Below are 16,340 nucleotides of genomic sequence, written 5' to 3'. Positions count from 1 at the left end.
CATAATGCCTTCCATACATTTAGACCAGCTACTACACAGACATAGAATAAAGGTGTAGGTGTCTCAGTTTACATAAAAAATAAATATACCTCAAGGCTGGCCAAACAGGACAATGCACTTGAACTACTCCATGTTCAAATCACCGAGGCAAAATCCAATACCACTTTCTTGCAAGCTATAGAATCCCCCTCTATGACCCAGGAAACCTATACCATGTATTTAAACTTATTGGAAACACTCACCATCCAACCCAATACCATTTATTTATTTTATTTATTTATTTATTTAACATTTGTTTACCTGGATGGCCTGACTGGACAACAGTGTCCATTTTCAGTGGAGGCCCGAGGAGAAAAGCTCCAGCAAAGTACATTTTTGTTAATACATGTCCAGTACAACAACGAAAAAGTGTACTATACAGCTTATATGCATCTACTAACAGTCCACCAGAGATCAGTAAAGCAATTTATACACACAGGATAGTAATCAACAAAAATATATACATGAGAGTTGAGATTAACACAAAGTACAAATACAGTACAGCATGTCCTTGGTTTTCTTAATGCTCTGCAGTACATTTAGTATGTCATCTGACAGAATACAGTTTACAACTGTGAGGAAGACAAGGGGGTATAGCTAAGGGAGGAGGAGGTTACAGGAGTTACAGAGTGGATAGAAGTGTAGTTAGAGGTTATATCCGAGGGAGGGAAAGTTATCCAGGGTTAGTACATGAGCAGAGCCAGGCAGATGTTAGGTAATCTTTTAGCAGTTTCTTAAACTTGGCGGTGCTGGAGATGGCTCTAATATTGATGGGTAGGGAGTTGGAGATTTTGGCAACACTGTTTGAGTACAGCGAGTCACCAGCATTATTGCTACTTTTAGTGATGTTTGCTACGTTTTTGTTACTGGAGCACAGGGTGTGGTTATTGAAATAGTGAGTAAGTAGGCCTTTGACAGCGAGTATTTTTTCGGGTTGGTTGAGTATTTGGTGGGCCATGAAGAGCTGGCTAAAAGTTAGTAGGTTCAGGAATTCTAGCCATGAGAGTTCTTTGAGAGCGTGACAGTGATGGGATCTGTAGCGGACATCTGTAGAGAACTTTGGTATTTTATTATATAAGCTATTTAGTTTGTTTATGTAAGTTTTCTTGAGGTTAGTAAGGATGGAAGACACATATAGGAGTGTGTAGAGAAGGTGGGTTCTGGCAATGGAGATTTTGGATTTGTCTGTGAGGAAATGTTTGTTCCTGTACAAGCTACCCATTTTTTGTGGGCTTTTTTGATTGTTTGATTTATGTGGAGATCAAAGTTTGTGTTTTGGTCTATTTATTACTACTCCCATGAGTTTGGTGTAAAAGACTGGGGTAATGATGGTATTGTTTCCTGAGGTGATTTTTAATGGTGAAGAGGGGTCTGGGGATCTTGTATGGTGAAACAGGATGAGTTTTGTTTTGTTGGGATTAAGTATTAACTGGGCATTGCTTAGCAAGGTTTGTACTTTAGAGAAGGCTAGCTGTGTTATTTCCTGAAGATGGTGGGGTGTTGGGGCTGCACAAATTATGGTAGAGTCATCGGCATATTGTATTAACGTGGCTTCATTAGTGGCAGTATGTAGGCTATTAGTGAATAATATGAAGAGAAGAGGGCCAAGAATGGATCCTTGTGGAACCCCTAAGGTGACTAAAGCAGTAGGGAGAGGGAGTTACCCCATTTGACTGCTTGCTGCCTCCCAGTGAGATAGCTCTGGAACCAGGTGAGTGTGGAGTGGCTGGTTTTAAATTCTACTAGTGTGTTTAACAGTCTGGAGTATGAGACTATGCTAAATGCTTTTGAGAGGTCCAGAAAGTTAGATGAGACCTGAAAATTCAGCCAATACATGCATGTCACTAAATCTGATTTCACACATAGTTTCTGGTCAGAATGTAGACAGAGCTGACTTTAGACACTCAGAAGGGCATTACCAGAATGAAGAGAGGTCAGACTGTAGGTAGGTCAAAATTTACATAGTTCAGAATGTAGGCAAAGGTCAGTGACTTCATATTAGGACTGTGGGTGTATTTGTGCAAGTGTTGGCGGATTAGTAAAGGTTAGGTAAGGGGATGGGTTTAGTGTTTTGCATGTTTCTTGGTGCATGTGTTTATGTCTGAGTCTGTCTTTTGTAGCAGTACTGTTACAGAAAGCTTTTTCCAAGGTAAGGAGTAGGGTTACAGTTAAGGACTGGGTTACGGTTAAGACTAGCATGAAATATTACGGAGGTCTGGGGGGGTGGCAAAGACCATTTAAAAGTGCTACAGAACAGTATGCCAACTTTTATTATTGGCTAAAATTGGTAATGCCCATTTAGCAGGAACAAATGTAAAGAGTTGGGGCCACACGACAAGGGGTGTATAACAAAAACAAAAGCAAGACTGAATTCAGAGTTGAGACCATCTATTAGTCTTGGTCTCCACTGCAGAAAACAACTTAATTTATTTATTATTTATTGACATTTGCTACCGGGAGAATCTACTGGGCTGAACAGAGCCCATTTTCAGTGGAGGCCTAGGGAGAAAAGCTCCAATGAACAATACAACAAGGAATTACGATACAAGGAATTTACAACAATGTAGCTACAATATTTACAGGAATCACTTCAATACAAAATATGGCAATCAGCTGATACAAAAGGACAAACGTAGGCAAATTCAAAGAATGTGAAAATATGCAATTTATAAGTGGCAGGGTCCATTTGAAGTAGAAGAAAAAACAAAATGATTATAGCATTAAAGAGACAGGTAACAGAAAGCCAAAAGAGATTTGTCATATCAACTTTTTAAAACCAAGGAAACAAAGGTAGACCCCTGTAGCTGGCTTAGTGACAGACATTTATATTTCTAGTGCAGAAACAAAGCAAATCTTTATGCCAGCAGGTAGATGATAGACTATGTAAAGCAAAGAAACAAGAAATAATGGAGTTGATCATAAGGCAGAAAAAGCCTGATTCAGCAGGTTAACTTAAAAAACATACAAAAACTACTAACAGACAAAGGCTGTAAAACAGGAAGTACAAGAAATGCTTACTAGGGTGGCGATAAAGGAGACAAAACAGACATGACACAGGCCTTTGTTATTATTACCAGTCAGATGGAAGAAATGTGTTCTGAAAAGCTTTTAGAAAGCTGAATATTTCAAAATCTGACAGTTACCCAATCTCTAGGGTTAAAGAACTGACAGAAAGGTTGGAGAACAAAAGATTCTTGACCATATTAGAGCTAACTAAGGGATACTGGTGCACAGTGGTGTAGCTGGGGGGGAGACGGGCAGTCCACCCTGGGCAGCACTTTCGGCTCTGTCACATTTACACATTTGATTTAATAGTTTAATTAAAGTGTAAGTGTGTGTGTGTGTGTGTGTGTGTGTGTGTGTGTGTGTGTGTGTGTGTGTGTGTGTGTGTGTGTGTGTGTGTCGGAAATGCCCAAGTAAGGTGTATCTGGTGGTTACTGTTACTCAGACTCAAGGAACATGGGCCTGCATTCTCTACCCATACCACAACTTGTGATTCAGATTTATAGCTCTCAACTGCCCAGATTATCACAGATTGTCTAAAATGTTAGGCTTATACTTTGTTCTGTTCCTGTTAACATCTGTGGTTTTCTGGGAAATCAGTAAGAACTGAATTCACTAAATAATGACAGCCATTTAAGTTTCTGTCTTTCTGTCTTTCAAGAGACGTGTGGTATTCTAGCAACTTTCTAAAATTATACAAGCAATGTTTAAACTGTGTGCCTGCTTTTGTCCCTCCTCCCCCAAAAAAAATAAATCTTGGCTTTTTCCAGATTTCTTGTGCTGCAAAGCTGAGAGGTATAGTTGAGTGTGAAGTGGATTTTACAAGGAGCTAAGAGCTTCAGGGGAAGAAAAGTTTAGTGCTGCTTAATCCAAGTCAGTTTACATTGTTAGTAGCACAACAGGTAGTATGCTTGCTTTCAGTGCAGAAGGCTGTGGGTTCTACTCCCACAATATGCAGATGGATTGCTGATACTGTGCTGTGTTGTACGTTAAAGGGGGTGGAAGCTGCAGTCCTGAGAATGTCCTCCTTTGGAGGAGATACCTAGTAACTATGAACCTGTTATCAGTTTGCCATCTATTACCTATTGCAATATTACTAGCTTATCATTTTTTAATGTAACATAGGCAGTTTATTCTTTAAGGGCAACCGGCACTTTATTTGTAGATGAAACAATGAAATATAAAATTATTTGCTAGAAGCAACCTCTTCATTTGTTACAGATCTCTTTAATGTGGAATTATTTAGATGACTACTTCAGCAGAGATTGTGCATATTTACTGATATTGGTAGATTGTAATGACAAAAGTTTGAGTAAACTTTCATGATGGAAGTGCTCTGAACTTGGCAGTTTTGTCAGTACTGGTTCATACATTTTGGTTCATTGCTTACAGGAAAAATGTTCAAAACAATAAGCTTAATGCACGCTTTAACAAAAGTGTGCTGCATTATAAAACTATACAATGTTAAATAAAAGTTTAAATGAAATCCAGATAATTATTGCAGAAGTAAAGCATAAAGCACTATGCATATTACATTGTTTATGGTAAAAGGGGAGAAATAGCCAAGTAACACTGTTACTTAGCATCCATATTCATGGGTGACTTCAATTACCCTGCTATTAACTGAGAATCCTATATGACACCAAACGTACATGCACAGCAATTCCTGGATTTCATAAACAAAAAGTCCATGGACCAAATAGTCAATACACTAACCAGGGGTGCAACCATACTTGATCTGGTCCTCACTAATATGGGAGACTGCTGCACATGCCCTAGTGTAATGCCTTCCCTGGTAAGGTCAGACCACAAACTGGTCTCCTTTGAAGTAAAAATAAAACTTGGATCCCCAGCTAAACGGGGAATATTCAGGAACAATTCTAAGGCTAACCTCCTGATATTAAGTGAGAACCTGGCAAAATTTCAAGCCCCCATAAGCCCTGAGAACACTGCTGCCTACAAAGAACTGTTCACAGAAACCCTGTACAGGCATGTTAATAGCTGCATAAAGGCACCTCTACCCACCAGAATGAAGTACAGAACTAACTCAAAAAACAAGACACCTTGGTGGAATCTCAAAATCAATAGGCTGTATAACAGAAGGAAGAAAATCATGGCAAAATTTAGGAGGTACAGCACCCAGCAGGATAAATGCACTCTCATCAAAATAAACAAATAACTCAGAGGACAAATAAAGTCTACCAAAGCCAAATTTGAGGTAAATTTGGCCTTCCAGACCAAGGACAACCAAAAGGCATTCTTTAGCTATGTCTGCAACCTCAAAGGCAATACACAATTGTGTGCAGAGCTTATTGTAAAAGGAGCCACCTATACTGAGCCAGAAGATATAGCAAATCTTCTGGTTGATAAATTCAGCTTCAACTTTACCCCCCTCTTCCCCTCAACCTTCCCTCAGGAAATACCATCAAATACAACTCTCCATGTTATCACTAGAAAACAGGTACTTAATGGTCTCTCTAATTCTAAAAACACTGCATCAATGGGCCCAGACAATATCCCAGGACGCCTTCTAAAAAACATGAAACAGACCTATTAAGCCGTCTGGAACTGCTATCAACAGCAGTCATCCCTCTGCATGAAGGTAGGCCATCTACAGACCCATAAATCTAACTAGTCTTATATTCAAAGCCATAGAAACAATTATGATGGAAATGATCAATAATGATATAGTAAACCTCCAGACACTGGATCCAACTCAGTTTGGTTTCATCAAGTGCAGGTCATACCTACTCAACCTGGTGGACTCCTTTGAAAAGGTCAATAAAGCAATGGATGAGGACAAAATGGTTCATGCTTCCTATTGCCTATCTTGACCTGGCCAAGGCATTTGATACAATACTTCATTTGGGCAATGTTAATAAACTAAAGAGGTTAGGAACAAACTCATTTGTCACCTGGTGGATGACCAACTGGCTCACAGACAGGACCCAGGAAGTTACAATTGGGGAATCCACCTCTAGAATGAGGCAGGTCTCAAGTGGAGTCCCTTAGGAATTGGTCCATGGCCTGCTCCTTTTTGGCATTTACTTCTCTGAAGTCAAGGTCGATGTCAATTGTATCTGGTTGACTAAATTTGCAGAGGATTGCAAATTAGGAGCTGTCACTGAATCCTACACTGACACAAATGTTCTCCAGGAAGGGAGGACAGAGACAAACAACTGGTGTCAGAGCCATGGAGTAAAATTAAATGCCACGAAATGCATAATATTATCCTACAGGAAGTCATCAATCCCTGGTAACTATCACATTGACAATCCACCCCTTAGAGCTGACTCAATAGTCAGGGACTTAGGGACACACACACAGACAATAATCTAGCCTTTGACCATCATGTGTCTACAGTAGTATGGAAATCATTCTGTGTTGCACATTTTATAAACAAAGGTATGGCATCTAGGTCCAAGGAAGTCATTTATCCACTGTATTCAGCATTCATCAGACCTATCATTGAGTACAATGCCCCCTTTGGTATGTACCTAACCAGGCATACCCAATAAATGGAATGTCCACAGAGGTTCCTCACTAAAAACATCTCATGCAACTACAATGTGCTTTCTGTTATACAGTATCTTATTATTATTAATGTAACTATATATGTGCTGAAACTGCATAAGATTTCTTTTTTACTGCATTGTTTCTACTTTTTCCCCTCGGGTTTCTGCTGAAGATGGGCATCTACCCAACCAGACTAACCCAGTCAACAAATGTCACATAAATAAAAATAAGTAAATAAAAGAATACAGGGCATAAGTAAAATGTCCTAACATCAAGGCCCTGTCCCTGTATTCTCCCTCCTACAGGCTTTTGAGATGAGATCTATGCCTGGCATACAGGGCATTGTCATACACCCTTCTGATAGGCCTCCTGTATATCCGCAAAACAAGCAGCACCAGAATTACCTTTTCTAAAGACTTAAATTTTGCCTGTGATATAAATAGGACCTGCTGGAGAGACAGGTATGTATCCTAGGGACTACCCCATTTCTGCAGCAGGCTCCCTATCCATGTGAAGCGGAGTTCCTTCCTAACCCATTTAAAGTGTAACTTGGACAACTGGATAGGGAACAGGAAATTCACCTCTGGTTTGCCATCTATGTCTCTAATGGACACTGGGCAACCTGTAAATGTTTCACCTCTGAGCCTCTGTTTACATTCATCAAGGGTATCAGAACTTGTCAGAGATTTGGGAGGCATGGCTACATGTGAAAAGGCCCTTGTGGTCATTAGCATAGTAAACATATGAACCTGTAAACTATCATGGGTCCCCCAGTTCAAGAGCATGTGGAGTCAGGTACTCTTTACCAATATATTTAATTGCAAGTCATTTTCTGGTCATACCTTATATATTTTCCAACCACTCCCCCCCACAAGAACGAATGAGTAACTATGGTTGGTTATGATATACCTCCATATGAACCCCTCTAACTTTATAAGACTACTTCCCAAAATATCTTAATATCATAGCACATTTTAGCCACACTTCATCAGATCTGCTAGTGCTGAGTGAATCATGCTCAATCCTCCCTGGACGGTAAGCTGGATGAATCATGCTCATTTCCCTGTGGATGGTAAGCTGGATGAATCATGCTCAGTCCCGTGTGGATGGTAAGCTGGACGAATCATGCTCAATCCCCTGTGGACGGTAAGCTGGATGAATCATGCTCAATCCCCTGTGGATGGTAAGCTGGATGAATCATGTTCAATCCCGTGTGGATGGTAAGCTGGACGAATCATGCTCAATCCCCTGTGGATGGTAAGCTGGACGAATCATGCTCAATCCTCTGTGGATGGTAAGCTGGATGAATCATGCTCATTCCCCTGTGGAAGGTAAGCTGGACGAATCATGCTGAATCCCCTGTGGATGGTAAGCTGGACGAATCATGCTCATTTCCCTGTGGATGGTAAGCTGGATGAATCATGCTCATTTCCCTGTGGACGGTAAGCTGTATGAATCATGCTCAATCCCCTGTGGACGGTAAGCTGGATGAATCATGCTCAATCCCCTGTGGATGGTAAGTTGGATGAATCATGCTAATTTCCCCTGTGGACGGTAAGCTGGATGAATCATGCTCATTTCCCTGTGGACGGTAAGCTGGATGAATCATGCTCAATCCCCTGAGGATGGTAGGCTGGACGAATCATGCTCAATCCCCTGTGGATGGTAAGCTGGATGAATCATGCTCATTTCCCCTGTGGATGGTAAGCTGGATGAATCATGCTCAATCCCCTGTGGACGGTAAGCTAGACGAATCATGCTTATTCCCCTGTGGATGGTAAGCTGGATGAATCATGCTCATTTCCCTGTGGACGGTAAGCTGGATGAATCACGCTAATTTCCCTATGGACGGTAAGCTGGATGAATCATTCTTATTCCCCTGTGGACGGTAAGCTGGATGAATCATGCTCAATCCCCTGTGGATGGTAAGCTGGATGAATCAAGCTCAATACCCTGTGGATGGTAAGCTGGATGAATCATGCTCACTTCCCCTGTGGATGGCAAGCTGGATGAATCAGGCTCAATCCCCTGTGGATGGTAAGCTGGATGAATCATGCTTATTCCCCTGGGGACGATAAGCTGGACGAATCATGCTCAATCCCCTGTGGATGGTAAGCTAGACGAATCATGCTCAATCCCCTGTGGATGGTAAGCTGGACGAATCATGCTCAATCCCCTGTGGATGGTAAGCTGGACGAATCTTGCTCAATCCCCTGTGGACGGTAAGCTGGATGAATCATGCTCATTCCCCTGTGGACGGTAAGCTAGATGAATCATGCTCAATCCCCTGTGGACGGTAAGCTGGATGAATCATGCTCATTTCCCTGTGGACGGTAAGCTGGATGAATCATGCTCATTTCCCTGTGGACGGTAAGCTGGATGAATCATGCTCATTTCCCTGTGGATGGTAAGCTGGATAAATCATGCTCATTCCTCTGTGGATGGTAAGCTGGATGAATCATGCTTATTCCCCTGTGGACAGTAAGCTGGACAAATCATGCTCAATTCCCTGTGGACGGTAAGCTGGATGAATCATGTTCATTCCCCTGTGGATGGTAAGCTGGATGAATTATGCTCATTTCCCTGTGGACGGTAAGCTGGACAAATCATGCTCAATCCCCTGTGGACGGTAAGCTAGATGAATCATGCTCAATCCCCTGTGGATGGTAAGCTGGACGAATCATGCTGATTCCCCTGTAGATGGTAAGCTAGATGAATCATGCTCAATCCCCTGTGGACGGTAAGCTAGATGAATCATGCTCAATCCGCTGTGGTCGATAAGCTGGACAAATCATGCTCAATCCCCTGTGGATGTTAAGCTGGATGAATCATGTTCATTTCCCCTGTGGATGGTAAGCTGGATGAATCATGCTCAATCCCCTGTGGACAGTAAGCTGGATGAATCATGCTTATTCCCCTGTGGACAGTAAACTGGATGAATCATGCTCATTTCCCTGTGGACGGTAAGCTGGATGAATCATGCTCATTTCCCTGTGGACGGTAAGCTGGATGAATCATGCTCATTCCTCTGTGGACGGTAAGCTGGACGAATCATGCTTATTCCCCTGTGGACAGTAAGCTGGACGAATCATGCTCATTCCCCTGTGGATGGTAAGCTGGATGAATCATGCTTATTCCCCTGTGGACAGTAAGCTGGCTGAATCATGCTCAATCCCCTGTGGATGGTAAGCTGGACGAATCATGCTCATTTCCCTGTGGACGGTAAGCTGGATAAATCATGCTCATTCCCCTGTGGACGGTAAGCTGGACAAATCATGCTCAATCCCCTGTGGATGGTAAGATGGATGAATCATGCTCAATCCCCTGCGGATGGTAAGCTGGATGAATCATGCTCAATCCCCTGTGGATGGTAAGCTGGATGAATCATGCTCATTCCCCTGTGGACGGTAAGCTAGATGAATCATGCTCAGTCCCCTGTGGATGGTAAGCTAGATGAATCATGCTCAATCCACTGTGGTCGGTAAGCTGAATGAATCATGCTCATTCCTCTGTGGACGGTAAGCTGGACGAATCATGCTCATTCCCCTGTGGATGGTAAGCTGGATGAATCATGCTCAATCCCCTGTGGATGGTAAGCTGGATGAATCATGCTTATTCCCCTGTGGACGGTAAGCTGGATGAATCATGCTCAATCCCCTGTGGATGGTAAGCTGGACGAATCATGCTCATTTCCCTGTGGACGGTAAGCTGGATAAATCATGCTCATTCCCCTGTGGACGGTAAGCTGGACAAATCATGCTCAATCCCCTGTGGATGGCAAGCTGGATGAATCATGCTTATTTCCCTGTGGATGGCAAGCTGGATGAATCATGCTTATTTCCCTGTGGACGGTAAGCTGGACGAATCATGCTCAATCCCCTGTGGACGGTAAGCTAGATGAATCATGCTCAATCCCCTGTGGACGGTAAGCTGGACGAATCATGCTCAATCCCCTGCGGACGGTAAGCTGGACGAATCATGCTCAATCCCCTGTGGACGGTAAGCTGGATGAATCATGCTCATTCCCCTGTGGACGGTAAGCTAGATGAATCATGCTCAGTCCCCTGTGGATGGTAAGCTGAATGAATCATGCTCATTCCCCTGTGAACGGTAAGCTGGATGAATCATGCTCATTCCCCTGTGGACGGTAAGCTGGATGAATCATGCATGTAAGGAAATTCCCATACATTTAGCTTAAGATTCAACTATCATTGTTTACAATTAGCTAGAAAAAACAATTAGCTTATTTAGATATTTTCCTTTTTGTAGTCTAGTTGTTCAAAATGGTCATTTGCTATGTTCTGTGCAATTAATTCTCTCCCTTTATATTTAACTTCTGACTGTATTGCTTAACTCATTATTTTCTAAATGAATTATTTTTTCTATTTATCTGCTTGCAAAAAAGCTTCTGAATCATTGTTTTTAACTTTTTTATTAACTGAAAATAGGGTATTCATGGCTATGAGGTGTTAGGGTGCCAGCATCCACCTTCATTGGCCAGACTGCTTTCTTATACATGATCATTTGTATTTACTAGTATTATCTGGTTTATTATCAAGCGTGAACAGTAACTGGAAGTATTCTATTTAGTATTTTATTATTTATTTATTTATATGACATTTGTTTACCAGGAAAGTCTGACTGGTATGATAACCCAGTTTCAGTGGAGTTCCAGGGAGAAAAGCTCCTCATTCACATACTATGGTTACAATTAAATAAAATTATTATTAAATCGAACACAGAAGAATTCACACTGGTGAGCAGTGGTGGGATTCAAACCCCCATATTGTGGCCAAACCCCCTTTACATTGGTAAGCAATGGTGTGGATATGGAAATGGACATATTTAGTCTAAGTAGACTGTTAAGTAGTTTTATCACCAAAGGTATGTTCACCCTGACAACTGCAAAGTAAATATACAGGGCAATATACAGTATTGCACAATAGTTATTTTATGTTTAAGTTAGAAACAGCTTTAGGAAACTGGTAAAAATGAGCTCCAAAGAAAAGGCTAAGAGACCACTATCACTGCAGGCAAAGGAGTGTGAAATTAAAGGAAATTCAATTAAAGGTATGACCAGAAAAGATGAGCTAGCGGCCTAGAATGTGGTGAGAATGCATATAATAAATCAAGAGGCAGATGTTGTGGTTGTGCAGAAAAAGAGAGAGTCCGACCCATCTTCAGATGCCCTAAAAACCCAAATGGAATTACAGAAAAGGAGAGTCTGATGCTTCTTCAGATGCCCCAAAAACCCAAATGGAATTACAGAAAAGCAGAGTCCAACCCATCTTCAGATGCCCTAAACACAAAAAATGGAATTACAGAAAAGGAGAGTCCGACCCATCTTCAGATGCCCTAAAAACTCAAATGGAATTACAGAGACTGGCATGAGTGATGAAATGTGTGGAACTTGAAGTAGCTGAAAATGAAACAGCTGGAGTGCAAACAAAACAGCAGCAACATCACAAAAACAAGATACTGACCCTTCACCAAAGACATGTATGTTCTGGGTACAGGAAAGGCTGAACCCTAGATGCCAAGGACAGTACAAAATTATTCTCATAGTTTAAAGAGGAGAATGACTTTGATAGTTTCAATCAGGGATTTGAAATGGTATGTAATCAACGCCAAGCTGACCAGGGTCAGTGAGTGAGGTCTTTTCTGTACATGGGTAAAACAGTGCATGCAGTATCAAGAATGAATTGTCTTGATTGTCTGAATTATGAAAAAGTTAATTGATGCTTATTTGAATGATGTAATCTGACTCTGAAAGCATATAAAAAGAACTGCAGTAAGCACAGGGTAAAACCAGGTGACATTGCGGGTGATAATATTACTGAAATAAGCACTTACTGTCATAATTGGAAGACTCGTTGCTTAGTCATTGCATTTGAAAAGTTAGTAGATATTTTGGTGAGGGATCAAGCACTTGGGACTCTGACCAAAGGCCTGAGAATTTGGGTGGCAGACCCTCAGTGTAAGGCTGCTAATGAGATAGGAGAGGAACGGGTACCTGTAGCTTGCTATTAAGTCACAATTGTGGAAGAAGGGAGTACTAACTGCTGTACGTGGATATAATGGCATCCTAGGGGACAGCTTAGGCCATTATAACAGGCTCCCCAGTCAAAGGGAGAAGCTGCCTGTTCTAGCATATAACTAGCTCACGGGGTAGATGTTGCCAGTGTTTTCAGTGCAACCAAAGGGGCATATAGGGTACCAATTTTTACATATGGTTATATGCAGCCAGGCATGGGTGCAATCATCTCATGAAGGAAGTGGACATGTTGGGGATCTGGCTAGTTTTGGTTAATAGGATTAATTCTACAGTTTAGGCAATCTTGAGAGAATGTATAGATCAGTTTAGCTCAAATGAGAGAAAGGTACCTGCCCATTTCTTCTTTTCACATATAGAAGTACCCGTAGGAATCTTCGGGATTTTCACTCCTTGAGTTGTTGTGTGGTCAAAGGTTGAAGGAGCTCCTTGTTTTCATTTGTGATGAGTGGGAGGGTGAATGTAATTCCCACAAGGAATCTGTTGTGACTACAGAGCTCATAGGGATGACACAAAACACCTATCACAAGCATAGCTACAGTAGCTAATGTCTAGTATAGCTGGGCAGTCAGGCCAGAGAGTATCCTTTGTACAGAAAGTGATGTCAGCCTAAGCCATTACAGCACCGACCTGACTTAATAAACTGCAGGCAGCTGTGGATGTCCTGTCATAATTATGAGAAAAGTAAGTGATGTTAACTACATGGTAGAAATGTCATGCAAAAGGCACAAGCACAAATTCTACCATGTTAACATAATAAGTCCCTGTCATGATGGAGAGAGATACAAGTACTCAGCATCATTAGTCAGTTTCAGAGGGAAATCGGAGTGTAATCCTGAGGTAGTCCTTCTTAGTGGGTATCAGTTTGACACCAGAGTAGATAAGGTAGCCTTTTCACAGCAGCTGTCTCCTATCCAAGATCAGGAGATCCAGAAAGAACTACAGGAATCTGGGGACATGTTGAACACAATGTGGGCATGCAACTCCAGTGGCCCATGAGGCATGCCCCTTATGTTGTTGTGTCTTTCGGCTTTTCCCGATTAGGGGTTGCCACAGCAGAACTCCGGTCCGCTAATGATTGGCAGTAGATTTTTACGTGCCGAGTTGCCAGCTCTGACGCACAACCTTCAACGAAGGTACGCCCATTCACGCATGTCTCCACACAGAAGATGCTCTAGCTGACAATTGAACAGGACAACGTCTTTACTGTGAGGTGACAATGCTACCGCAGCACCACCACCGCAGTTATGGGGCATGCCCCTTATATGGTTCTGTTGTAGGTTAATCAAATCGGGAGAAAGGAATTGTAGGGCATGTTGGATCTGAGGATAATCATTAAGTCCAACAGCTCCTGTTCCTCATCAGCACTCTTGGCACCAAACAAAGATGGTTGCATCAATTTATCTGCAGACTATAGGAAACTGAATAGGCACACAATGTCTGATGATTACACCAAGCCTAAGACCAATGATGCCTTAGAGAATGTGGGTGGGGCTAGGCATCTAATTACTACTGACCTGACCAAGGCTTACTGTCATGTGACATTGACATGGGCAGTGAAGGAAAGATAAGCTTTTGTGGCCCCTTTGGGGTTGTATATGCGGACACTGAAATGCCCTTTGGGATTAGGAGTGACTCATATACCTTCCAGTGATTGGTAGATTACATCTTAGCAGGTGCTTGTTACCTTCTAGTGATTGGTAGATTACATCTTAGCAGGTGATTTTTACCTTCCAGTGATTGGAAGATTACATCTTAGCAGGTGCTTGTTACCTTCCAGTCATTGGTAGATTACATCTTAGCAGGTGCTTGTTACCTTCCAGTGATTGGTAGATTACATCTTAGCAGGTGCTTGTTACCTTCCAGTCATTGGTAGATTACATCTTAGCAGGTGTTTGTTACCTTGCAGTCTTTGGTAGATTACATCTTAGCAGGTGCTGGTACTATACTCTTGTATACTTGAATAATATTGTAATCTGCAGGCAGGCCTAGCAAGAACATCTTCAAGATGTTAAGGGTGTTTTCAGCAAACTTAAACCAGCGGGGTAAACTATGAAGGCCAATTAGTGTCAGGTGGGAATGGCAGAAGTGTCCTATTTGAGTTAAAGCACGAGAAGTGGTAAAACTGGTTCAGAACCTGTCAAGGTAGAGAACAGTCAGGTATAGCCAACCCCATCAACAAGCAAGCAAGCAAGGTTATTCCTAGGGAGAATGCAGTTCTATAGGATGTGTCACCTCCAGGTGTACTATGACAATAAATCCCTTATAGACTTTACCAGAAAAAAGAAAACAAGCCAAATACATTTGTCTAGACCCCACCCTGGGTACAGACTTTCCAAATACTTGAACAGGCCTTGAGTGGATCCTTATATTCCTGGCTATAATCAAGAACTCATTATGTAGGTAGATTTCATTTATTTTATTTTGCATTTGTTTACCGGGAAAGTCCAACTGGACATATGTCCATTTTCAGCGGAGGCCCAGAGAGAAAAGCTCCAGATTAAATACACAATCAGTGAATTAAGAATGATGATGAATATATATATATATATATATATATATATATATATATATATATATATATATATATATATATATATATATATATATACATACATTAATCAGGCAGAAGTTGAACATTATAGTAAAAATCAGACAGTACATAGTTACTATTTCAGGATATGAACCACACGGTGGGGGCTGTACATAGCCAGTTTCTTTAGAGGGAGAAAAGCAGCCATTAGTGTACTTCAGCCAAATAAGTCAGCCCAGGGAGGAATCCTATGCAGCTCTAAAAAGAACCAGTCTTTGGGCATAGCTTGGGCTCTTCAAAAGCTTAATCAGTACCTGTACAGCAGCAATTTCATAATGGATAAATATCACAACCCTTTGAAATAATCATGCAGGGCAAGCAGGCAGTATAAAAAGTTTTTTGGAGTTTAAAACTATGTTCGTACCAACGCAATTTACCATTGAAATGGTACTGTTAAGGTTAATAGTGATGGTGAGTGAAGTAAGGGAAGAGCCTAGTGGACCTCCAAGAGTGCAGCCTCATCTCAAGCTTTGTTCTTTGAGGATATCACAAGAAAAAGTGCTTGAAATATAGAGGGGTCAGGAGGTATAATGATTATATGTAAATGTCGCTGTTTTCTGAATCAGAATGTAGAAAACATATGCATACACTTAAGTGTGATCAAATCTGCTGCAGATAAACTACAGCTATGTAAATTAAACTGCAATATACATGTGTTTTATGTTGTATGGAAATATGTCAAAGCGTATGATTGGTTTGCAGGCAACTACCTCTATTGACAAGACTGATTTGCTGCAAACTATGATTTGTGTTTATTATTACTTCGATTATTATCAGGAGTAAGCAGTTACTTTGAGGTCTCCTGCCTGTCAACAAGTAAGCACTAGAAGGTGCTGAAACTCAGAAATATTGGTGCTAAGTTCTGGGGAACTAGTCAAAAGACTGCTCAATAGGGTGCTCAGTATGGCACCTATTTATTGCTGTGGATAGAGAAGGGCCATAAGCAGGGCAACAGCATATTTCCTGAATTATTCTTGAGGCTAAACTCCACTTAGTGAATTGTTAAGTGATTCATTCTTGTTAGTAGTGTTATCTGTTTGGTACCGGTTGTGTGGCATGAAAGACCATACACCAGGCAGTCATTCACATTGGTTGGCAATGGTGGTATTCAGGACACATCTATCTGCCCTTCTTTTT

The sequence above is a fragment of the Protopterus annectens genome, chromosome 1.part1 (assembly GCF_019279795.1).
Source record: "Protopterus annectens isolate FY-2018-M chromosome 1.part1, PAN1.0, whole genome shotgun sequence".
Taxonomy (NCBI): domain Eukaryota; kingdom Metazoa; phylum Chordata; order Ceratodontiformes; family Protopteridae; genus Protopterus; species Protopterus annectens.
The sequence above is the reverse complement of the archived record's forward strand: the minus strand, read 5'-3'. Positions refer to the sequence as shown.